Below are 24,730 nucleotides of genomic sequence, written 5' to 3'. Positions count from 1 at the left end.
GATTCTGTGCATGAGTCATCCTTTTCCCCAACATTAACACGTGTGAGGAAGGACTCACAGATTATAGTGCTGGGGAAAATGAACAAGGCACTGAGAGGCTCATCTGCAAGCAAGTAAGTGCTTTTATTGGGCTTTATCTCTTTCGCTTCCTCTTCCTGGGCCAGTATACCATTCTGCCACTTACTTTTCTTATCGCCACTCTCTTCCCTAAGCTTCCACCACAGCAACTTTTTTTTTGCCAGGCCTGCTGCCCAATGAACTGGCAGGGCACATTAGATAATCTCCTTTCACAGCCCATCCCCCTCTCCACCTCCAGGCCACCATGTAGAGTTTGCTATTCCCATGATGCACTGTGCAGTGCATCTCTTGCTAGGTCTTCTCGGGAACCTCTCCCTTGCTCTTCCTTATAGCTTATTCTCTTCCCTTACTATTCTATATTGTTACTCTATATTATTATAGAACGCTATTGTCTTCACACACTGCATAGGAAGGGCAAGCACACTGGTTTGTAAGGAAATAAATGAACCTTTAGGTTTCCCCCAGGACAAAAAGGAAATGGAGTCAAGTGATAAAGACCTAGACAATGTCAAGTTCACCATATGGGCATTGTTCTTGCCAGTTTATATAGAGCTGTGAGTAGCTCTCTTACTGGCTGTCTCCCCTTTTTGTAAAAGTGCAGTTTTTCTTAGAACACTTCTTTCTTTTAGCTTCACAAAATGGTGATCATAATCATGTCTGAGCCAAGCCTATTGCTTATGCGCATTCGTGTTTCATTTGAAACCTGCCTACAGCGATTCCTACAAAGTCTCTGATTCACTCAGAGTTACCCTACCTTTGGGTGCCCTAGGATCCTAGAAGAAGAAAATAGAATAAATCAACATAAATGATGTAATAAAATCTTCTTAAATAGCAACCAGGTAATAAATTAACATACACGTGACCTTTGAAATGAACATGCACAGGGAAGTCGAATCCAGCAAGTAGCTGGCTGAGTGCCTGCCCTTTACTAATAGGCTGAGAAATAGAGCTGCTAGAAAGATATTTAAAATCCGACTTTTATAAATACACACACACACATACTGTTTCCTTTATTTGACAAACTCTAATTTCATTGACATTGACAACATTGCCTTCATTAAGCATGCATCTAATAAATGAGATTAAACAACTGACTGCTCAATTTAGTCTAATTCAATTTGACAGAAAAGCAGGTATATAGAGTAATTTAGTTCCAGAGGAGGTAAGAATGCTTTTCTTGGGGTCGAGTAACATAATTTCCTTGATCAGAGTTACAACAAGTATCTCTTTTGTTGCTTCTGTATTTGTTTCATTTTATTCGTTGAAGTATAAAGTCAGTAAAATGCACTAGTCAAGCACACAAGTTAATAAATTTTTGCATATATATATACATATATATTTGTAATGTATCCTCCGAATCAAAATATACAACATTCCTGTCTGCCAAAATGCAAAAGTTCACTTCCTAATCAATACAGCTCCACTTCCCCGTCTTCAAGGTAGCCACTAGATTAATTTCTAATAGAAAAGATCAATTTTTTCTGGGCTTGAATTTCATGTAAACTGCAAATAATATTTTCTTCTTTGGTTTATTTCACCCGGGATAATGTATTCCAGACTTATCCACAGCATTGAGTATTTCTTGAATTCATTCACAGTCATTGCCTCCTGTTATATGGCATGGTACTTACCAGTGGGGAACTTGATTGTTTCTGGCTGTGGTTGGCTCTTGCCCCCATGTTTCGTTCTTTTTTATCAATTTGTTCTTTGACGAGTTCATACATGTATACAACACATTCTAGTCATAGGGTTCCCTCCACCCTTTTCCATCCGCTTTACATTTTCTAGAAAGTCTAAAGACAGACACTTAGAAACGAGCAAGCACGATAGGACTATGAATCAACTTACTCCATGCTAGCGGGAAACTCTACTCACCGCGCATCAACGCGTGCTCTAGGCCTGCAGTTGTGGAACTCTTTGGGTTTCCTTTTCCTAAGATTCCAGTTCAGCTCTAGGATACATTGTCACATATCTAGCAGAAGTGCTGGGGTGCCACACACTTCAGTGTGTCATTTCCTTTGACCTTGACGTGGGGAAAGATAGGTGAGCTTAAGAAAGAGATGGCAGTTGAGACCTAGAGAGGGTCTTCGGGCATCTAGAAAGGAAGGAAGAGGAGCAGTTTCTCATCTGGAATGCTCAGGTATCTGGCACTGTGTCTGCCTGTGAGCAGACCCAAGGACACATCTTGGTTTTGGTTATCTTTACTGACCGTTCTGACACTTCCTGTTTTCTGCATCCTGGAAATAAATTCTTCTTGCATTTTCATAAGAAGACAAACTGTCCATGTGGTAGAGCTAGGGTAGGCAGTGGGCATTTGGCAGAAGTGGACACAAAGGGGTGCCGCTTTCTTCTATCAGATGAGGACAGCAGCTGAAAGCACACACAATATGTCAGCTCTATGAGCTCCCAGGGGGAGAAGGCAAGGTATGAAAATTGGATCTGGTGTTATGATACTGTAAGAAGGTGAACTGTTTAACTGTGCCTTTTCACCTGGTCAAATACTGACCAGCCCCAGAGCCTTCCATGGGAAGCCCCTCATTTTAAGGCAAAGCAAGATGGCTGATCACCTTAGGAAGAGGACAGATTCTACTGTGCTTCTATTACAGGCCATGCCCTTTGCAGGTTTTAGAGGCTAGAGTGGTACCTGGCAAGGGCACAATGATTCCTGTCTCCCTTCTAGAATATTTTCTCTGGAGAGAAAAGGGTGGGGCCAAAGAAGTCGATGTAATATACCATAATACTTTCCTAAATAGGGATAATAAGGCAAAGAAGGCTTTAATTGAAATTTTTTTAAAAAAAAAAAAAACAGGGTCTGTGGACATAGTAATCAACAACCCGTTCTTTGTCTCCTAAGCATAGCCACAGAATTCTAGAGCTGAGAGCAAAGTACTCACAGTAAACGCAGGTATTCTCATAGTGACTGTGGAAAAAGAGGGTGGGAAGAGAAGGAAGTGCACAGATGTAGGCCTGTGGATATAAGCCCTTTGTGCTGCTTAGGTTCCAAGCAGGCAGCAGTGTTTCTTTTCCTTCTTTGAGAGTCCCAGTTGGGTGGTGCAAAACAGTGAGTGTGTAGTGAACAGGAGTCTTTGGCATTGTCCATGACCATAAATTCAGATTGACAAGCATGCCCTGGCAAACCTTCCCCATCTTTTCAGGTCATAGAGATAAAGTGGATAGGGGCAAGGATGATATACTGGAGATAATAATTCAGTATGTTTGTAAACAGGGCTCCAGGGTTGGAAAGCTAGTGCCAGATTTTCTACGTTGTGTTACAACAGAACAACATGTACTTCTAGATATCTTAAACTAATGGAGATGTACTATTGCTTAAGAGGCCCAGTTATTGTTGGTTAAAAAGAAACATTTTAATGCACTTGAAAAATATGGCAGCTGTTATAAAGGCTACAAGGCCAAGCTAATACAAGCTAGCAGATACACACACACACACACACACACACACACACACAGAGAGAGGGAGGGGGGAGAGGGATGGGAGAGGGAGGAGGAGAGGGAAAAAGATAGGAAGATAGAAGAGAGGGAGAAGGAGAAGGAAGGAGACAGGAAGAATTAGACTGACAGACACAGACAGATAGATCAGAGACAGAGAATAAATTTTGAATAGTTTACTTTTCATTCAGTAATTATGCAACAAAAAGATAAACCCCTTGCCTGGATATGAAGAGCCAGATCTTTAGTACAGCACCAGAGACACAGCCAAGCAGGGCAAGTCCTGATCCTCAGCTTCTCTTTCTAGTCCTCTTCAGCCCAGAGGGACTACTAATGATGTTTCCCTGAAACGATGTGTCCTTCTATTGAGATCTGTTGAAAACATAAGGATAGGGATGGGTGGTTTTGTTTTTTGTTATTTTGGTTTCTTTCCCCCGACTAGGAAGTTTCTGTTGTTTTGATTAAGTATTAGAAATGGTGCAGATATATTGAGCCAATTTCTTCTTTCTCTACTATGACCACCATGCAAGGAAAACAAGAGAGATCCTATCAAAGCCCGTTTTCCCTTTGGCTGGGTGTTGTCTGGGAAAGCAGTGTCCCATTCGCCTTCTCTGAATGCTGACCTTTCCCGGTTTCCAGCTCTCATGCAATTCCTCCCAGCCTGTGACAGGTGGAGGAGGAAGCTCACCAGCCTCCCCTGGATGACCTCCCGGCTTTCCTCCGCAAAGAAGCAATAATGGAGGCTTATCCATGAGGAACGAAGTGCCTCTTCCCTTTGCAGTTTCATGATGCTTTTCTTTGTAGCGTGTTCAGCACGGCTTGGCCTGATTTATGATTTTTTTTTTTTTTTTTGCCATCTGGTTTATTTCTCTTGTTGTTTTGTATTGTTTTAAATCTGCTCGGGGCCATCTTTGACGGAGTCTTTTTTTTTTTTAAATACAAATTACAAAAGCAAATCCTGAGAGTGTCATCTGAAGGTTAGGGATGAAAGAGAAGTTTAAATAGGACTCTGATCGTCCCTGTGAAGTCCAGTAGCTAAAAATAACGCTCCTTTGACTTCGCTGATTATGCAATAGAGCACAGTCTCACACGCGAGTGCTGGTGGAATGTAGCAGTTGTTGGGAGAATTCCTGCGTGGGCTTTCTTCAAGGGAGTTCTAGTAGTTCTGCGAATCACTGAGTTCCCTTAGCTAGTGGATGAGCACCCACTGGGTGCAAGGAATGCTGCTAACTACTTTGTGATGCTGGTGTGTTTTAGCTAGGCCAAGATGTTGTTTTCACTTGGTCTGGATTCAGTTTTTAGCCCATGTCACTGTATCTAACAGTAAAATGAGGCAAGAATGAAGCTGGGCAGACCTCCTTCCTTCTAGAGGAAGAAAGGGTAGAATCATTTGAAGGAGAAGGGACTCCTTGGGTACTGGGTGTTGTCTGTGTTCTGGGAAGTCATGAAATATCAGTGATCTGGATAACCATGTTTAAACCATATTCTCATTAAAACCAGCAGGCCTGGCTTTCCCAGACAAAGAAATTCTGAAACAGTTTTGGAAATACATTTATAAGAGTAGAATTCATAAATGGAACTGTACAGTTCGGTTGCCCTGGTTAGATATAAGGCTGGATGTGCAGAAGGGAATTTTACAAGGATGGGTTCAAAGCTCTAAAAATGAACTTGCCTAATTGGTAGTAATGATGTAGAGCATCTTGCTGGAAGGCAAACAAATCTCATATCTAAAAATATTTCTCTTGGATGTAACAGCAAATGGAGCGTCAAACAATGCTTACAAAACATCTCGGCTAAAGACATTGCAAGGGAGTTACGGACCGTAGGTTAGAAGCTAGTACTTTGATGGGCTGCTCCCCACAATTTGAAAACCTTGTCAAGAGATTCCTAAATTCATCTAACCTAAGAATGACCTTATAGAGAGTTTTGGACCTGCATATCCCTGAACCCAGTCTGTATGGGCTATGTCTACTTTTGTGCTGCTGTGATGACAATGTCTGTCCTGTCTAGGTTTTTGCTTGTTTTGTCAACTTGACACAAGGTAGACTCATCTTGGAAGAGAGAAAATGAAGATTGGTCTAGAGGCAAGACTGTAAGGTATTTTCTTGATTAGTGATGGATGTGGAAGGGTCCAGCCCACTGTGGACAGAACCACTCCTGGGCAGCTGGTCCTGGTGATAGAAGAAAGCAGGCTGAGCAAGTCATGGAGAGCAGGACAGTAAGCAGCACTCTCCAGTAGCCTCTGCTTTGGTTCCTGCCTCCAAACTCCTACCTTGAGTTCCTGCCCTGGCTTCTATTCATGATGGACTGTAAGCAGTGTGGCAGAATAAAACTGTCGTTATAACAATAGAACCCTAACTCTGACAGTGCCTGACAGATATAACTTAAAGGAGCAAAGAGTTGTTTGGGTTCATGGTTTCAGCCTTTCATGGAAAAGAAGACACGGTGGAATTTGTGGCCTTGGGAACATGTGGCAGACTCCTTGCGCCACTGTAGAGCACAAAGCATAGCTGTCATTGGAACAAGAGACAGGGCTCTGCTAGTATCCTGCTAGCTAAGGGTTCTTCCCACCACTGAAAGGAGCCACAGTTTCCTGACATAGTCTCATCAGCTGGTGAACAAACATTCAAAACACAGTGCCATGGAATACATTTCAGAGTCAAATTATTAGCACCATTAGACTGATTGAGTCAGACTTTTGAGTGTCAGATGGAGTCCAGAGAGCACTCCAGGGTACTTTAGGTTAGAAAAGTGCTGCCCTGGTCCATTTATCTGTGCAAGATCCTATCTGTATCAACCTAGGCAGTTTTGTCTGCAAGACAAGAAGAGAATCAAATAACAAATCTTAGGATATGACATTGACTAGATTGTCCATGTGTTCATTAGCTCAAGACCAATCATAAATCCCAATTAACTTTATAATTCCTTCAAAGGGCTGCAAATAGAGTCACACACACACACACACACACACACACACACAATGATTCTCAAAATTATCTGTGCTCATTATTATTGTACTGAGTTCTTAAGACATGCACCTCCTCCTGGGGTGGGGAGCCAGAGGCATAAATAAGTTTTTGGATCCCTTAATTTTCAAGATGGTTGGAAAGGTGAATTGTGATAAGTGAATAAAAAGTGGAACCTTAGTGGGCAAACAAAAATTCAATAACACTCCACTGTAATCCATATGCATTGTGAGGATATTTTGCAGTCTCCCATTGACCTTCCCAGCATCTTTTTACCCATTATAAACTTTATTTTATTTTTATAATGCCCATTTTACATATGACCCAAATGATAAATAGTACAATATTTTCTTATGTTATTTTTTTGTTTTTTTTGTGTTTTTTCCCCAATTACTTACTTTCTTTCTTTTTATTGATTTTATTGAGCTATACATTTTTCTCTGCTCACCTCTCTATCCCTCCCCTCCCCTTCAACCTTCTCCCATGGTCCCCATGCTCCCAATTTATTTGGGAGATCTTGTCTTTTTCTACTACCCATGTGGATTAGATCCATGTATGTCTCTCTTAGTGTCCTCATTGTTGTCTAGGTTCTCTGGGATTGTGATTTATAGGCTGGATTTCTTTGTTTTATGTTTTAAAACCACTTATGAGTGAGCACATGTGATAATTGTCTTTCTGGGTCTGGGTTACCTCACTCAATATGATGTTTTCTAGCTCCATCCATTTGCCTTCAAATTTCAAAATGTCATTATTTTTCTCTGCTGTGTGGTACTCCATTGTGTAAATGTACCATATTTTTCTTATCCATTATTCTGTCTAAGAGCATTTAGGTTGCTTCCAGGTTCTGGCTATGACAAACAAAGCTGCTATGAACATAGTTGAGGACATGTCCTTGTGTCACGATTGAGCATCCTTTGTATAAATGCCCAAAAGTGGTATTACTGGGTCTTGAGGAAGGTTGTTTTCTAATTTTCTGAGAAATCACCACACTGATATCCAATGGGGCTGTACCAGCTTTCACTCCCACCAGCAATGCAAGAGTGTTCCCTTTACTCCACAGCCTCTCCAGTATAGGTTGACATCAATGTTTTTGTCTTTGGCCATTCTTACAGGTGTAAGATAGAATCTCAAAGCTGTGTTGATTTGCATTTCTCTGTTGGCTAAGGATGTTGAACATTTTCTTAAGTGTCTTTCAGCCATTTTAGATTCCTCTGTTGAGAGTTCTCTGTTTAGGTCTGTACTCCATTTTTTTCATTGGATTATTTGTTCTTTTGATGACCAATTTATTGAGTTCTTTATATATTTTGGAGATCAGACCTCTGTCTGACCCAGCATCTTTATTTAGGCATCTGGAACCCCATTTCAAATAGAAGGTATTAGAATGATGATCACAGTCACAGATCAGAAATGGACCCAGCAGTCAGGTGTAAGCCTTTAGGGTTCATCATACCACGTAATTCCCTCCACCCTAGGTCTGACACTGAGGAGTCACAATCTGTTTTTTCCTTCTTTCTCTCCCCTCCTCCATCCCTTCCATTTTCACTCATAAAAAATATTCTAAATCATGAGTCTTGCTGTGGGGTCCAGCTCAGAGATCTGCTTTGGCTCTTGCTGGCCTCATCCAGGTCCACTCTTCTTTTCAAAGATCTTGGACTTCCCACAGGGCAGGGTACCCTGCCCTCTCTTAAGGAGGGAAGAGGAGGGAGAAGGGGGAGCGGGGGAGCAGGAGGGAAATGGGAGGAGGGGAGGAAGTGTAAATTTTTGAATGGAAAAATAAAAAAAGACCTTGGTAAACACTGTATGTACAGTTCTCGGCTTTTGCATGCTTTAGATACAACAAAGGTGGGACCATTTGTTTCAGAATTATATGTAAGTTCCCTTTATTTATTGAGTGGAATTAAGCAAAGGAGCTTTAGGAATCCCAAATTCCAATCTGACAGCATTAAGAAGCTGTCAAAGGGCATGGATATTGGCAGCTTCTGCTGTGTGCGATTTTGGGCCAGTGTTGTTCTCACCCTCTGGGCAAGAGTGAATAGCTGTAGCTTCAGGAATTAGAAGAAAGGAAGGCAGCCAGCAAGAAACTACAAGAGGCAGCTCTTCTCCAGAGGTTTTATAGAGGAGCAACAAGTTCCAGGTTGTAACTTCGCAGAGGCTCATGGATGACTTTACCACCCTTTTCATTCCTTTTCTGAAAGGTGGTCTCTGCATCAAGGCCAGGATGACTCCAGTTTGCACTATTGACAGTTGAAATTGGGCAAATCTTGGCTGTAGGCAGGGTAGGGTTAGGGAATCCACCCATAAGAACTTCTTTGGTCTCCCCTACCCACCACTTGTCAGTAGAACTCATTTTCCCCCCGCTGTGTTACTGAAAAATATCACCTTGGTGTTGCATCAGCTGGTGTTGTGTAGGGCCTAGTACCACTGACTTAGAATTATAGTAGGTATAGAAAGGGAGGAAGAGATGTGTTGCAGTTGCAGGGACACTAGGTTGGGAATGCTGGCAGGACCCCAAAGCTCTCAGCTCCTTTTCTTCGCTTAACCAGCAGAGATACCACCAGAAAGAAGCATGTAAAAGTTTATGGAACTTTACTACCCAGTTTCTCCATTTATATTTTTCCATGCTGTCTTTTCTTTTTCTTACCAATCCTTGGTACACAGTTTTGTGGCTCTAAACACTCTAAGTTGCCTCGGCCAGTGGTTATGATAACAGACTTTGGAGCTAAGGCTGCAGTAGGTTTAGGTTCCAATTCTGCCATTAGAGTGCAAGTTTCTTATTTCCATGACTCGGTGCTTTCACTTGTAACGTTGTGGTAACAATCTTATTCTCTTTGTAGGGTTGTTGTTTGTGCGGTTTGATTATTTATAGGCATTTAGTAGCATTCTTGGTACATAATAAGCATTTAGTTTACATGTTTTGCAAATAAAGCATAAAGATTCTGGACGGAAAAGATCTGATAAACACAGTCATTCAACAATTGTTTATTGGGTGTTGAACAAGGCTCCACCCTTACCTTGTAGTTGCTCTGAATTGGGTCACCATCCTCCAGTAACAAATAAGGCTCTGAGCCATTGTTTTGCATCCTGAAGGGGATTACAGAGTTTACTCTCTTCCTCTTTGGATGAGGAGCTTCTCTGGGAGCAATGCCCATGGAGGGGCTGTGCTCTCCCATACAGTGTCAACATCAAATGCTCCGCATGTCACATGGCTATAGGGCCACATGCAGAGCTTCTTACTCATCAAAAGGCGAGTGCTAATTTACTCTGCATGGCTTCAACATCCCACACGACAATGACTCAACTCCGTTGCTCTTCAGTTATATATAATATATATTGAACACATTAGTCACTATTTCATGCCACTTGTGTGAGAAATTTGAGACATATTTTAAGTACATTCTTCAGAAATGTTATTCTCTCTCACTTCCTACATCCCTCCTTCCTCCAAAAACATATCCACTGAATATCATCTATGCACCAGCTGCTATTCTGGATGTTGGGTACACAGTAATGAACATGGTAATGGGGCTTTCATTCCAGATAAGATAGTAAAGACAGACTATACAGAAGTCAAAGGAAAGAGAATAGTGTACCAATGGGATAGGCCCCGGAGAAAAGCCATGCAGAGACTGATGTGAGACAGAGTAACTGGGATGGAAATAGTTAAAGAATCTTCCCAAGGCAGGGAGTTGTTTTGACTTCCGATGAAAAATCCAGAGGAAGATGCAGCAGCTATGGCGAGAGCTTTGCAAGCTGAATATACAGTCTGTGGACAAGCCCCAATGCAGGAAACAGCCTGTGTCTTTGAAGGAAAGATGTATTCTGAGCAAAGACGAAAGTCACTGGCAATGAGGCTGGAAAGAGTTCAAGTTGGTTCAGATTGGGCAAGGCTCTGAAGGGCTGCACGTTCCTCACTAACTACAAGGAGATGCCATCCAAGAGCTTTATGCGGATGAAGAAACAATCGGATTTGTTTTTTTTAAACATTTTTAAAGATTTATTTTTTTATTTGTATGTATGTTTGTGTGTATAAATTTATGGTGTGTATGTATCCAAAGAGGACAGAAAGCATCAGATCTGCCGCAGCTAGAGTTACAGGCAGTTGGGAACCACCTGACATGGGTGCTGGGAACCACACTCGGGTCTTCTGCAAGCTTGCAGCAAGGGCTCTTAAGTGCGGAGCCATCTCTTCAAGCCCCTGATTTATGTTTTAGAAGATAGGAGTGAGTAAGTATGTGGAACACTGCTCATCTAAGATAAGGGACAAGAGATTGTCTCAGTATATCTGACCACATGGAGGTCAACTTGACCTTAGCAAGAACGATTGCCAAGTAGAAGTGGAGAGCAGCTCCTCGCTTTGCCTTTTGGTTTCAGAACACAATAGTGCTATCAAGCACCAGGCATTTGCATTTAATAAGGTTGATAAGTCAATACTATTTAATACTAATTTAGTCAGCTTTTAAGGAATGAATATCTTTTCTTTTTTTCGCCTACCCCAGGAAAAAGACATTATAACAGTCACAATGATAGTGGGGATGCCGTCTTTGGTATCAAAGATGATGTGACTATTTGCCGTTTGGTAGCTTGTCAGTGTGTCAGTCACATCTACACACACACTCACAAACACACGCACACACATCTCCCCTCCACATGCACACCCCATATACACACTAGTCCTCCATACCAGCCACGGCCCATGTTCATTACAGAATGGCTGCCCAGTGCTAAAATCTGCTTTGACTTAGGGTAACTATCATGCCCCTTATAAATGGGCTATGCAAAATACAGAAGGGTTACCTCAGTCTCCTTGGAGATGTGGTCTGATGGTTATCCTCTGCGTGGCCTTTTATTTCCAATGTCCACCCAGCCTCATAACCTTGTGTGAGCTTTTAAGTCCAAGAACGGTAGGAAATCCCTCAGCATAAATCCTTGAAGGGGCATTTGAAGGCATATAGAAACTCATTGTTGGTGGAAAGTGACTGTAGAGGAAAAACATGTTTAGCACAAGCTTAAATATTAGCCGTGCTTTTTATGCGGTCTTCCGCAGCATTTTGGAACCCGGACATTTTTCCTGACTGATAATTCCCTTTGATTTTTTATTCCTTCCACTGCTTTGATTTCATAACACAAGAATAATATTTTTCTGGATTAAACTTCTTGTAAGTAGTCTTACCCAGGGGATGTTTTAAAATTTAAAGATGATTCTATTTTCTTATAAGCATCGAGACGTCCATGCACAAACATCTAACAGGTTCTGTTGAGCTAGCTAGCTCTTTTAAAGGCATGACTTCAAATTTTCTTCTTTATTATACCTTCTAAGTCAAAGTCCCATCAATTTCGTGCTGCTACAAATACCGTGAAGAGGTGCCTCCATCAATACCTGCATACTGGATAGAGGTCTGGGCCTGAGAGTTTCACACTAATGCATTATGCCTTCAAGGAGCATGCAAAGCTTGTAAATCCCTCCACATTAAATACCCATCTTCATCATGCTGACTAAATCCTCAAAAGGTCACCACTTTCCTCCCTCCCAAATGGCAAAACTGAGTCCTATTGACCATCCACAGACACCTTCTTTCTGCAGTTAACACAGCCTGGGTAATGGATAGCTGTCTTGAGGAAAATCAGGCATGAAGTCCTCCTTCCCTGGCCTGTTGGGATGTCTAAGTGCTTAACTGGCAGGGCCTTCTTATAAGCTTTCTTCTATCTCTTGTCTTGGGCCACTGAACTCTAGGTCTATGCTATAGGTTTTTTTTTTTATTTTAGGTTCTGGCTATGACAAACAATGCTACTATGAACATTGTTAAGCAAATATCCTTGTGGTTTGAGTGTGTGTCCTCTGAGTATATGCCCAAGACTGGTATCACTGGTTCTTGAGATAGGTTGATTCCCAGTTTGCTGAGAAACCACCATATTGGTTTCCAAAGTGGCTGTACAAGTTTGTATTCTCACCAGCAGTGGAGGTGTATTCCCCTTACTCCACATCTTCTCCCACACAAGCTGTCCTCCATGTTTTTGATCTTAGCCGTTCTGACAGGTGTGAGATGGTATCTCAGAATCATTTTGATTTGCATTTACCTGATAACTAAGGATGTTGAGCAATTCCTTAAATATCTTTTGGCCATTTGAGATTTTTCTGTTGAGAGTTCTCTGTTTAGATCTGTTCCCCATTTTTTAGTTGGATTATTTGGTATTTTGATGTCTAGTTTCTTGAGTTCTTTACATATTTTGGAGATCAGTCTTCTGTCTGATGTGGGGTTGGTGAAGCTCTTTTCCCATTCTGCCAATTTGTCTTATTTACAGTGTCTTTTGCCTTACAGAAGCTTCTCAGTTTTAGGAGGTCCTATTTATTAATTGTTGTTCTCCGTTTCTGTGCTACTGGTGTTATATTCAGGAAGTGATCTCCTGTGCCAATATGTTCAAGGCTACTACTTCACTTCACACTATCTCTTCTATCAGGTTCAATGTAACTGCATTTATGTTGAGGTCTTTAATCCACTCAGACTTTGTGCATGGGGATAGGTATGGATCTGTTTGCATTCTTCTACATGCTAACATCCATTTATACCAGCACCATTTGTTGAAGAGGATTTCTTTTTTTTTTCTTTGTACAATTTTGGCTTCTTTGTCAAAGATCAGGTGTTCACGAGTGTGTGGATTAATGTCAGGGTCTTCGAACTGATCCCATTGGTCTATGTGTCTGTTTTTACACCAATACTAAGCTGTTTTTATTACTATAGTTCTATAGTAGAGTTTGAACTCAGGAATAGTGGTGCCTCCAAAAGTTCCTTTATTGTACAGGATTGTTTTAGCTATTCTGGTTTTTTTTGTTTTTCCATATGAAATTGAGTGTTGATCTTTCAAGGTCTGTGAAGAACAACTCTAGACTGACAGCTTTGGAGATTCCACGGGGCCCAACTAGGAACCCTGCTTATGGGAACAGTATGTAGCTGAGAGGCCCCTGGTAGGACCCGGATCTATCCCTGGTGCATAGTTAGCTTGTTAGAGCCCATTCCCTATGGTGGGAGGCCATGCTCAGCCTTAATGCAGAGGGGAGGGGTCTGGTCCTGCCTCAACTTAATGGGCCAGGCTTTGTTGACTCTCCATGGGAGACCTTACCCTTTGGGAGGAGTGGGGAGTGGGGTAGGGAGGAGGCATGAGGGAAGTGGTAGGAGGACAGATGAGAGGAAGAACTGGGGTTAGAATGTAAAATGAAATTTAAAAATAAATATATAAAAATAAAAATACTTTTGTCTTTGACATTTCATACAAATATATCATGCATTCTAACCAGACCATTGAATTACCCTCTTCCATCCCTCTCCTAATCTCTCCAGATCTCTTCTTCTCCTCTACAAGTTCTCTCCTATTTTCATTACACCGAGTTCTTAGCTGAAAGCCTGCAAATCCCAAACCGTAACGCCCTAAAGGGAGCAAAGCAACTCTGGACTTTGCCTCAAGTGCCCTTCTCTTGTCTGCTGATGGAAGTGAGATTGTAAGACCATGGTCAGCCTGAAGTGCCGACATTCCACCCCTAGAGCCAGCGGATCTCTCTCTAACCAGAACGTCAGGTACGCAGGAGGAGAGCCATCCATGGACTGCATTTTCTTGGCATGATTCCAACAAGCAGATTTTCTGGGTCAATAGATATGAATGCATTCAAATTGCCCTCCAGAAAGTTCTTAACCTCCTTACTTCCTTATCAACATGCATATGTTACACTGTGTTCTTCATCGTTTATTCATTTATCAATTCATTCACCTATTGATTCAGCACCCAGACTGTATACCAGGCAATGGCTACCCAGCACCAAATGCACTAATCACTTCCTACCTAGCCTGGCCTTGAGTTTTCTTTTGGCCTCTCTTAAGAGCTCTTGGGACTGGGTATGGGTTGCTCAGAGACTGGCCAGCCAGGATATGCTCCCCACTTATGAGGTGGGGATTGTGGCGTGGGCAGATCATAGAGAAAGAGTCTTCAGCCCTGTCTGCTTCTGGGAGTCACATGTGGACCTTTTACAGCCTGATTTCTCGGTTCCATTGTGGATGATTCAGATTTCACTGATCTGGGCTGTGACTTGGGCATCCTGATCCTTCAAAGCTCCCTTAACCAGTCTCTAGTGTGATTACCATTACTCTCTCCAGACTCCCTTCCTAGGGACTCTGACTTACTGAACACTCTCCACTGGGCCTCCACCTACTACCTTGTTTCTTGACCTGTCACTTTAGATTTGGTTTGATGTTAATTGTTTCCTCATATGCATCTTGCTTATGATGGAGCATAAGAAACCAGCCTATGCCAGGTTTATGTTTGAATAAATAACCATTGTTATGGAAACTGTTGTTGAACAAAAAAAAATCACCCCCATGTCATCATATTTATTGCTTATTTATAGTTTCAAATATGTCTCATTTTATTTAGTCTTCCACAAAAAAAGGCCTTTCACATCCTATCTTTTATTATAATAATAGCCAACCCTATTGTGTGGTTACCATGTGCCAGGAACTAATAATAGTAATTGGTTTGAATCTGTTGCTTCATTCCCATTAACAAGCCTGGGGCATCCACATAGAACTATCAGTCCTTGTACCTGTGAGGAAACTGACATATTCAGAGGTTATAAGACTTGCTCATACTCACAAAGCCAGCCTGGGTACCTCTGTCTCCTTTAATGGCATGCAGTCTCTTATACAAGCCAGAAGGTTTTCTCTCTGCCGCGTGATGTCTTTACATTGGGTTTCCTCCTTTAATTGGAACTACAGGGAATGAGTGAGTATGCACCTGGGAGCTGTGAGCCCCCCCCCCCCCCCCCCCAGCTAACACCATGACAGGGTGCTCAGACAGAGTTTGGGAAGAAAATCACTGTCTGCTTAGAAGACAATCAGTTTTGCGTCTCTTATGTTGCACCCACTGAACTGGGGTGTCTCAGTCTGTGGAGAAACAGCTTACCTAAGTAAAACCAGATGGTATTACCTACCAAGGGATGTCGGGCTCTTCTGCCTTTCACAGTGTCGTACCTGCATACTTTTAGAATAGTCTCAGGGGAAAAAAAATTGAGAGGCAAAGGAAAGTCTGGGCACGATTCAGAAACAGCTTGGATTTGTCTGTCTTTGAAAATGCGAAGGGCTTCTCATCTGCTACTTCTCCTGGGAGAAATCAGCGGCTCTCAGAAGTCAGTAATTGTGATCTTGAGTCACAATTTCTTCAGCTGTATCAGAGCTCGGTATGGGAAAGCAAGCTGGACCCAGCACGTGCGTCTGCTGCCGTAGACAAATCAGCGAGGGGAGAGCCTGAATCTGCCTCTTAGAAGGAAGGAATTAGCCAGCCTGAGAAGAAACTAGATTTGAGAAATGCATTTTGCCTCAAGGTTCAACGGGGGAATGCAGGTCAGATTTACCCAAATGTCTTTAGTCACGGTTCTCTCCCTGTTTTTATCTCGCACCCAGCTCAGAGTTTCAAAAGAGAGGGCAAAGGTGAACCTTTACACCCGTGCCCTTAATAGTTCCATTCACATCAGTAGAAATAAGAATTCTTTTCAGTTTCTAAGCTGAAGGTGTGTTATTAAAATATATGCAAAATCATTACTCTACCTGTGTATTACTCAACTATTTTCAGCTTATTAAGATGGATTTCTACTTCTGTCTTTGTGATCATAGTGCTCAACTCAAATTCCAAAAACTGTCACTAACATACCTTCGTTTTTTTTTTCTCCTGAGAATAAATATCACCTATGATAAGAAAAGAAGCTGGAAATATTCACATGGATTTTGACACAGCCCTAAGGAGTTAGTCATTAAAGAATGTCTGAATTCTAATTAGCCTTCGAATAATCTTTTCCGTGGTAAAACACTTCTGCTTGGAAGCACACCATTTCAATATGCTGTTTGTCACCTCATTACCTGAAGGCTGCTTGGAGGCATTTTGTGGAATTCAAATCATTTGAGAGCACAAAGGGGCTCTATGAAGTCTCAGAAGATATGCAGAACTTTGAGTCCTAACTCTAGCCCTGTTGCTAACATGGCTCGAGACAAGCCGCCTCCCCGGGACCTTCTGTTTCCTTGTCTGTGAAATGTATTGTTCTAATTTTTCTAAAATGGAAATCAGAAGACTGTACGTGACAACCTCTCCCTTTCTTTCCTACTATGTAAATTGCTGGTTTCTTTCTTTCACACACAACACACATGTGTGTGCATGCGTGTGCATACACACACAACGCACAAACATATTCATGTATGCATATTCATACTCATGACCTTGTATATCCCTCTCCTTAACTTCTTGGAGTTGGAAATGATATCATGCCATGGAGTCTCTTCTCCTTTTAGGTCTTTGTTCATAGAGGTTTTTGCCGATCAGTTATAAAACAACAAAAATGTGATCCATAAATGGAACAATGCCATGAAACTTGTGTTATAATTGTGTACATGAGGCCCCCAAATTAAAAATGAATCTGAATCTGGATGATGATGCTACTAATGACAACTAGAAAGTTCCTTAGAACCCAGACATGATTCGAAGTTGAACATTCGATAGGAATTAGGAAATTCCTACTTCACTAGTAGGTATCATTTTCCCCCCATTCTGTAGGCAAGGGAAACTGTAGTCCAGAAGAGCTAAGTCATTTTTCTAAATCCACACAGTTTTCCCCAGGTAGAACCAAGGTTTGTGTGCAGGTTCAATTTACAAGCTCACATCTGTGCTAATAGATCACGAAGCTTCTTTTATGCTTCCTATTTGAGGGTTAAACATGGTGGGTGCAAGTGGCTGTGCCTAGCCTTTTAATAGGGATATTGACTATTCTCCACCATGTAAATTCAAAGGGAAGACTTTGCTTTAAGGAACCTCGGACTGCCTGCCTTTCTCCTGCATATCTTGAGAACCGTGCAGGAGAATCGGTGCCGTTGCTTTGATGTCCCTAACACAGGACCTTTAGGAGGAACAGCATCCATTGTCAAACTGACAATGTATTTTGTCCCTAGCTGACTTGCTGGTGACCTCCTCTCTCCCTCCCTGCTCCTTCCACCCACCCCGTCCAGATTCAATATTGGCATTTCCTGGAAAGCAGTTTTGGCTCAGAACCTGCTATCTAGCCCACAATCTGAGGCCAGCTTGCTTGTGGCCTCTGTTATTTTACTTCATAGAATGCTTCTATTTGGGGCCTGCTGTTGCTGCTTCTTTTGTCCTATGGTAAAAGGTCCCTGGCAAGTGTCACGGGAGGTGCCCTTTCCCCCTCGCCACTAGAAAGAAACCTCTGCTCTGTATTGGGTCAGTGGTGAGCAAATCCCATAATGTGTGTACAGAGAACCACAGGGACTTCTTTTTCTCTGGAATACTTCTGTACTATCTGAACTGTCTTTCTCCTTAAAACGGGTGATACACAACATGAAATACAATGATTCATAAGTGGTCAGATGGTCTGTGCTGACAATCGACAAGCACCTGTGCCAATTGAAAGCATCAGAGAGACAATAAAAAAGCATGCCCACCCCCATAGGAAAGCATATTAGGCTCATTTCCAATCCATCCCCCTCCTCTTTCTTTCCTGTAACAACCACTTTCTGCTTTCTAATGCCACAGTATTTTTTTTAATTGCTTTTCTCATTTGTATCAGTGAAGCCCTACAATATGCGTGCTTTTGTATGTGGCTTTTGCTCAACACCGTCTTTTGAGCTGCAGCTGTATCACTTCAGGTAGCGGCGGTTCATTGCTCTAAATTGGTGAGCAGTATTCCATTGTACAAGCTTGGCATAGCCTAATTACCCATTCATCTGTTGACAAACATGCAGACTGTTCCCAGTGTGAGGAACCTGGGAGAAGAATTGCTATCAACGTCTGTTATAAGTAGTTGTGTGACTGTGTATTCGGATTTGCAGGAAAAGGACACGCATGAGCAGAATCACCAGGATAGAGGAGGCTAGCATTGAACTTCATTGGAAGCTGCCAGGCCTGCACCAGGTCTTCGTATTTTCAGTGATAAGATCACTCAGGTGTGTGTGTGGGGTGTGTGTGTGTGTGTGTGTGTGTGAGAGAGAGAGAGAGAGAGAGAGAGAGAGAGAGAGAGAGAGAGAGAGAGAGAGAGAAGGGAGGGAGGGAGGGAGGGAGAAAGGAAGGAAGGAAGGAAGGAAGGAAGGAAGGAAGGAAGGAAGGAAGGAAGGAAGGAAGGAAGGAAGGAAGGGAGGGAGGGAGGGAGGGAGGGAGGGAGGGAGGGAGGGAGGGAGGGAGGAAGGAGGGAAGGGAAGGGAAGGGAAGGGAAGGGAAGGGAAGGGAAGGGAAGGGAAGGGAAGGGAAGGGAAGGGAAGGGAAGGGAAGGGAAGGGAAGGGAAGGGAAGGGAAGGGAAGGGGGAAGGGAAGGGAAGGGAAGGGAAGGGAAGGGAAGGGAAGGGAAGGGAAGGGAAGGGAAGGGAAGGGAAGGGAAGGGAAGGGAAGGGAAGGGAAGGGAAGGGAAGGGAAGGGAAGGGAAGGGAAGGGAAGGGAAGGAAGGGAAGGGAAGGGAAGGGAAGGGAAGGGAAGGGGGAAAGAGAGGGGTAAGTGTGTGTACTTATTCATGTGTACGGGTGCAGATGCACACCCACCACAAATGTGTGCAGATCACAGGACAGGCATGCGAATCAGGCTGTTGGTGTTAGTTATCACCACTTTGCCTTCTCCTGAGACATGGCCTCTTTAAAGCTACCCTAGCCAGGTTAGCTGGCCTATGAACTTCTGGAGATGCTTGTATCTCTGCCTCCCCTCTCCCCATAAGGGCCTGCTGGGGTTACTGTGTTACTGTGTCTGGCTTTTACACTGGTTTTGGAAATCCACACTTAAGCCCTCAAGCATGTGCGGCAACACTGTTACTCATTAACCCACTTCCCGGGGCCCTTGGTGTTTTGTTGTTGTTTGTTTGTTTGTTTTAAGAATTTTCAAAAATGTCTATTGCTGGGCTGGAGAGTTGGCTCAGTGGTTAAAAGCGCTGCCTGCTCTTCCAAAGGTCCTGAGTTCAATTCCCAGCAACCACATGGTGGCTCACAACCATCTGTAATGGGGTCTGGTGCCCTCTTCTGGCCTGCAGGCATACACACAGACAGAATATTGTATACATAATAAATAAATAAATATTTTAAAAAAATGTCTATTGCTGCCTGCTCAGACACTGACGGTCCTGTGGGAGGGAAATGGGGTGTTAATTTTTTATAGACATGAGTTTTTTGTTCATGATCTCTATCCCTAAAGTAGTCTTTCAGTGCTAAGAGGTATCTTGGGCTGCCTCAGGGCCAGTTGAAGGCCAAAGAGTGTTGGGGGGTGTGGCAAGATAGGGAAGAGGAAGGAGGTAGAGAAAAGTCAGGACCGAGAAGACATGCGCAGGAAGCACAGAGGCACACCACAGTAGCCACAGTACAAGTCTCAAGGGAAAATGGTAACACACACACACACACACACACACACACACACACTAAGAATTTGACACATAAGTAGCTAGCAGGCACAGTCCAGTTCATAGAGCCATTTAGGGAGAACATCAGGATGTCATTTTCTATTATTATCATTAGTCATTACTATTACTAGTATTTGTAATTATTTATAATTATTATTAACTATTATTATTATTATTTTGAGATAAGGTCTCACATAGTACAGGCTGACCTCGTACTTGCCATGGAGCTAGTAACCTTGAAATCCTTTTTTTTTTTTTTTTTTTTGGTTTTTCGAGACAGGGTTTCTCTGTGGTTTTGGAGCCTGTCCTGGAACTAGCTCTTGTAGACCAGGCTAACCTTGAAATCCTAATCCTCCTTTGCTGGGATTAAGATATCCATCACCACACCCTGTTTTTGCAGTGCTGGGGACTGAACCCAGGGCTTTGTGAATAGAAAGCAAACACTCTACCAAGTGAACCGCATAAATCTCAAATATTGATGTGGATAAAGAGATGATTGGAACAAGAAAGACTTGGCTCTAGAGCGGTTCCCAGGTGTCCAAGGAGATGTCCCCAGCTAGGTCCTTGGGAAGTAGAGGAGAGGGCGCCTGAACTGGCCTTATCCCATAGCCACTCTGATGAATATCTTGCATATCACCATAGAACATTCATCTGGCGATGGATGGAGATAGAGACAGAGAACCACATTGGAGCACTGGACTGAGCTCCCAAGGTCCAGATGAAGAGCAGAAGGAGGGAGAACATGAGAAAGAAAGTCAGGACTGCGAGGGGTGAATCACGCACAGAGACAGTGGGACTGATCTAATGGGAGCTCATCAAGGCCAGCTGGACTGGGACTGAACGAGCATGGGATCAGACCAGACTCTGACGTGGCTGACAAGGAGGGCTGACTGAGAAGACAATGAGATGGCACTGGGTTTTGATTCTACTGCATGGACTGGCTTTGTGGGAGCCTAGTCTGTTTGGATGCTCACCTTCCTAGACCTGGATGGAGGGGGAAGGCCTTGGACTTCCCACGGGGCAGGGCACCCTGACTTCTCTTAGGACTGAAAGGGAGGGGGAGGGGAAGGGGGAGAGTGGGAGGAAAATGGGAAGAAGTGGAAATTTTTAATAAATAAATAAATTTTTAAAAAGGGATGATTGGAATTTCAAAGGCAATAGTCGGAGGCTGCTAGTTCATTTTTTGGCTGCCATAACTCAAAATAATCACACAGAAGCTATATTATTTGTAATACTGTTTGATCAAAATCTTAAGCATATTTTTAGCTAGCTCTTATATCCTAAACTAACCCATCTCCATTAATCCGTGTATCACCAAATGGCTATGGCTTACTGGGTAAAGTTCTTTCTGACGTCAGGAAGGAATACATGGTTTCTCCCTGACTCCGGTTTCTTCCTCCCAGCATTCAGTTCCATCTTCCCCGCCTAGCTCTATTCTGCCCTATACAGGCCAAAGCAAGCTTCTTTATTCATTAATCAATAAACGCAACACATATACAGAAGGACCTCCCACACCAAATGGCAGCCTTACGATGGCAGCTACTGTGTCCCCAATGTGAGAGCTGTGGCTGACAAGGATAAGGGCTTCACTGAGTCAAAGACAGAACATGTCCTTCTGAAAAGAAAGACATCTCAGCTTCTATGTCAAGTACCTAGAGATTCAGGGAGCTTATAGCTACTGAGAAATCTACCCACCCTGGTCTGGGGATCAGAAGGGGAAGAATGAGTCAAGGATCCCATCAATAAAGTAGGAATGGCCCCTGCATACTTCTTGAGATGATATTTAAAGCTGCAGAAGCTATTTGGACATACCCTTTGCCCATGGAAGCCCAACTTGTGTAGCAAATGTTCTCATCAGTTTGGTCATTCCAATGTGGCAAGAACTTCTTGTTTCCTTAGATGAACCAGTATTTTTGGAAAGAAACCCAAAAGGAATGCAATAATGTTAAAAACAAGGCAAAAGTTTGCTATTGATGACACTCCCCTGGGCAATGGTTTGGGAAAGACTCTTGAATGACAATCTTTGCCTAGAAAAATCAGTATGTTGGACAACAAGGGGAAAGGGCTCTTCGAGCACGGAGCTATAGATGGTGAGCTCACTCAAAGTAGAACCCACCAAGATCTTACTACAAATGGTCTCAGGTGGAGAAAAAGGCAGCAGATCCAAGTTTCCCTGTGCTACAGATCAGCAAACCAATGAAAGGTCCAAGGAGCAAAGGAAGTGCTGTCCTTGTAGTTTCCTCTGATAAGAAGTCAGATGATCTGACTCTCCAAGTATGTCTGTTTGCCTGTGTTATAACAGGGTCCCCCTGTTTTGTCTTCTGCCACCTTCCACTAACTGGCATAAACCTGGCCACCTGAGGAGCTTCGCAGCTCAGGAAACAAAACTGCTGACTGCCCTGCCTCTCTCTCTCTGCCTCTCTCTGCCTCTCTCTGCCTCTCCTCTCTGCCTCTCTCTGCCTCTCCTCTCTGCCTCTCTCTGCCTCTCTCTGCCTCTCTCTCTGCCTCTCTCTGCCTCTCTCTGCCTCTCTCTCTGCCTCTATCTGTCTCTGCCTCTCTCTGTCTCTGCCTCTCTCTGCCTCTCCTCTCTGCCTCTCTCTGCCTCTCTCTGCCTCTCCTCTCTGCCTCTCTCTGCCTCTCTCTGCCTCTCTCTGCTTCTCTCTGCCTCTCTCTCTGCCTCTCCCTGCCTCTCTCTCTCTGCCTCTCCTTGCCTCTCCCCTTTGTCTCTGTAAAGGCTGATGAAACACATGGTCAATGCTGATGAAACACGTGTTCGGTGGCTCATTTATGCAGTAACCATTCAAAGAATAGTAAACAACTCACGCTAATACATCAGCTCCAATCAGGAAGGAGCAGCCAAGGGTGCTTGGTACTACAACAGCAAGGAAGTTAGTATGACGGAAGTCTGGCGTCTGGGTTGAGACATTTGGGCTACTTTTGTAGCTCTGTCTTCTAGCCAGTGGGTTTGGGAGGCTCTGAGCATAGAGGAAGCAGCTCAGTAGATTTCCCAGATGGTGAAGACAGCCTGTTTACCCCCTACTTAGTTTTGTGAACACTTGAGAGTGGGTCCCCGGAAGTACTGTATAGAACTGGCAACTGTTACATTGAGTTGTAGCAACAAATTGAAAGTATACTAAAGCTTAAACATAATGAACATTGGTTTCTCAGTCACACAAAGTCCCCAATGGATGTTTCTGATGGATACCCTACCTCTAAGACTAGAGAGCGGTATATAGGCCCTCACATCTTGTGTTCAACTGTCTTCATTAGGTGGCTTCCCACAGGCCCTTATGAAAAGGATTGGAGCATCACATTTGAAAGGAAGGTTTCTATGAGCCAGGTATTGAAGTGGGTCCCACTACTTTTATTCCCCGTTGATTGGCTAGCATTCAGACATGATCACCACTAAGTGCAAGGTAGACTGGAAACTGTAGTCCGGGAATAAGGGGAGATAAATGGGATCAACAGCGAGTCAGTCAACCCTAGATGAAATATTCTTGGACTGGCTGGTGTTGCACTTCTGCTTGGGAAGCAGGCTAGTTCTGAGGCATAGTCAGCCCTTCCATTACTGTCACATATATCTGAGACAATCATCTTATTAAAAAGATGGTTTATTTTGGCACTCAACTTTGGAAGCTTCAAGCGACAACATGGTTGATTGTTCCTGTTACTTTATTGCCTATGGCAAAATATCACGATGGGGCATGGAGTGCACAGAGAGGCAAAATGCATCCATCTCAAAGTCAGTCAGTGAAGAAGAGAGGAAGAAGAGGTCCAGACATTCACTTCAGGAACATATTTCCAATTGTCTAAAGAGCTTCTATAAAGCCTCACCTCTTAATGTTTTCCCTGGGTCAAAGATTAAGCTTTTAACACTTGGACCTCTGAGGTACACGTATCCAAACTATGTTACATAGGAAACAAGAACTGAGCTCTAAACAGGTAAGGGACAGCTGATTCCGGCTGTATCCTTTGGGGCCCAGTAAACACTAGTGACAGTGATGGGAGAGAAGGGAACTAAGGCAAAGGTTGACCAGGAAACGAAAGCTAGGCCTGTCCAAGGTTCAGAATTAGGCCAAGCAATTATGAGTTCTAAAGCAGGAGACATTACCTACTCTCCCTACCCCCATGCAGGCTCCCAAGAATCTCTACTCCGCTTCCCTCCCACCTTCCTTTCCTGCAGTGAGTGTTGTTCATGTTCTGGAAAGCTTTGTTCCTCTCTCCCATCAAAACAACCATTTCCTGGGATTCACAGGGCTGGAAGGAGGTAGGAAACAATAATCCAACAAATCAAATCCCACCAAGGTGGTAGCAATCTGCCGCGGTTGCTGAGAAACCGATGAGAAAATGAATGTAGAGTACCTTGCAGGGTGCCTGGCACATGCTAGTCAGAGCTCAGTAAACAGTTTGTCATTATCTTCCCGTGGATGTGTGAACAAGAGGCTGTAAAGAATCAGGTATTGAGGAGCTAGCAAAGTCCTGGGAACTAAATTGCTTCCTCCTGTCCTTCCCACCTAAATGTCTCATTATTGAACTGAGGCCTTGTACTCATTGAAAATTGTCCTGGTTGAGTTGGCGATCCTTTAGGGGCACGAGGTTCATTGCTTAGGGTGACTCTGAAAGAGCTGGACATCTGTCTAATGTTCCGAGCATCTTTGTCTCTTTTCCAGGCAATTACTAGTCCTGGGTTCCAGCTGCCCAGCTAGCTGGACCGTGCTGGACACACCTGTCCTCTTATGCATTTCCTCCAGTCTTGTACTTGTTGTAGAAAACCCTCCTCTGCTCTCCTATTTTTTTCTGCTGAGATGCTGACCAAGTGGCAAGATGC

Source organism: Microtus oregoni, unplaced genomic scaffold, assembly GCF_018167655.1.
Source record: "Microtus oregoni isolate MIOR12 unplaced genomic scaffold, Mior012 000074F_003, whole genome shotgun sequence".
NCBI lineage: Eukaryota > Metazoa > Chordata > Mammalia > Rodentia > Cricetidae > Microtus > Microtus oregoni.
This window is presented reverse-complemented; position numbering follows the sequence as displayed.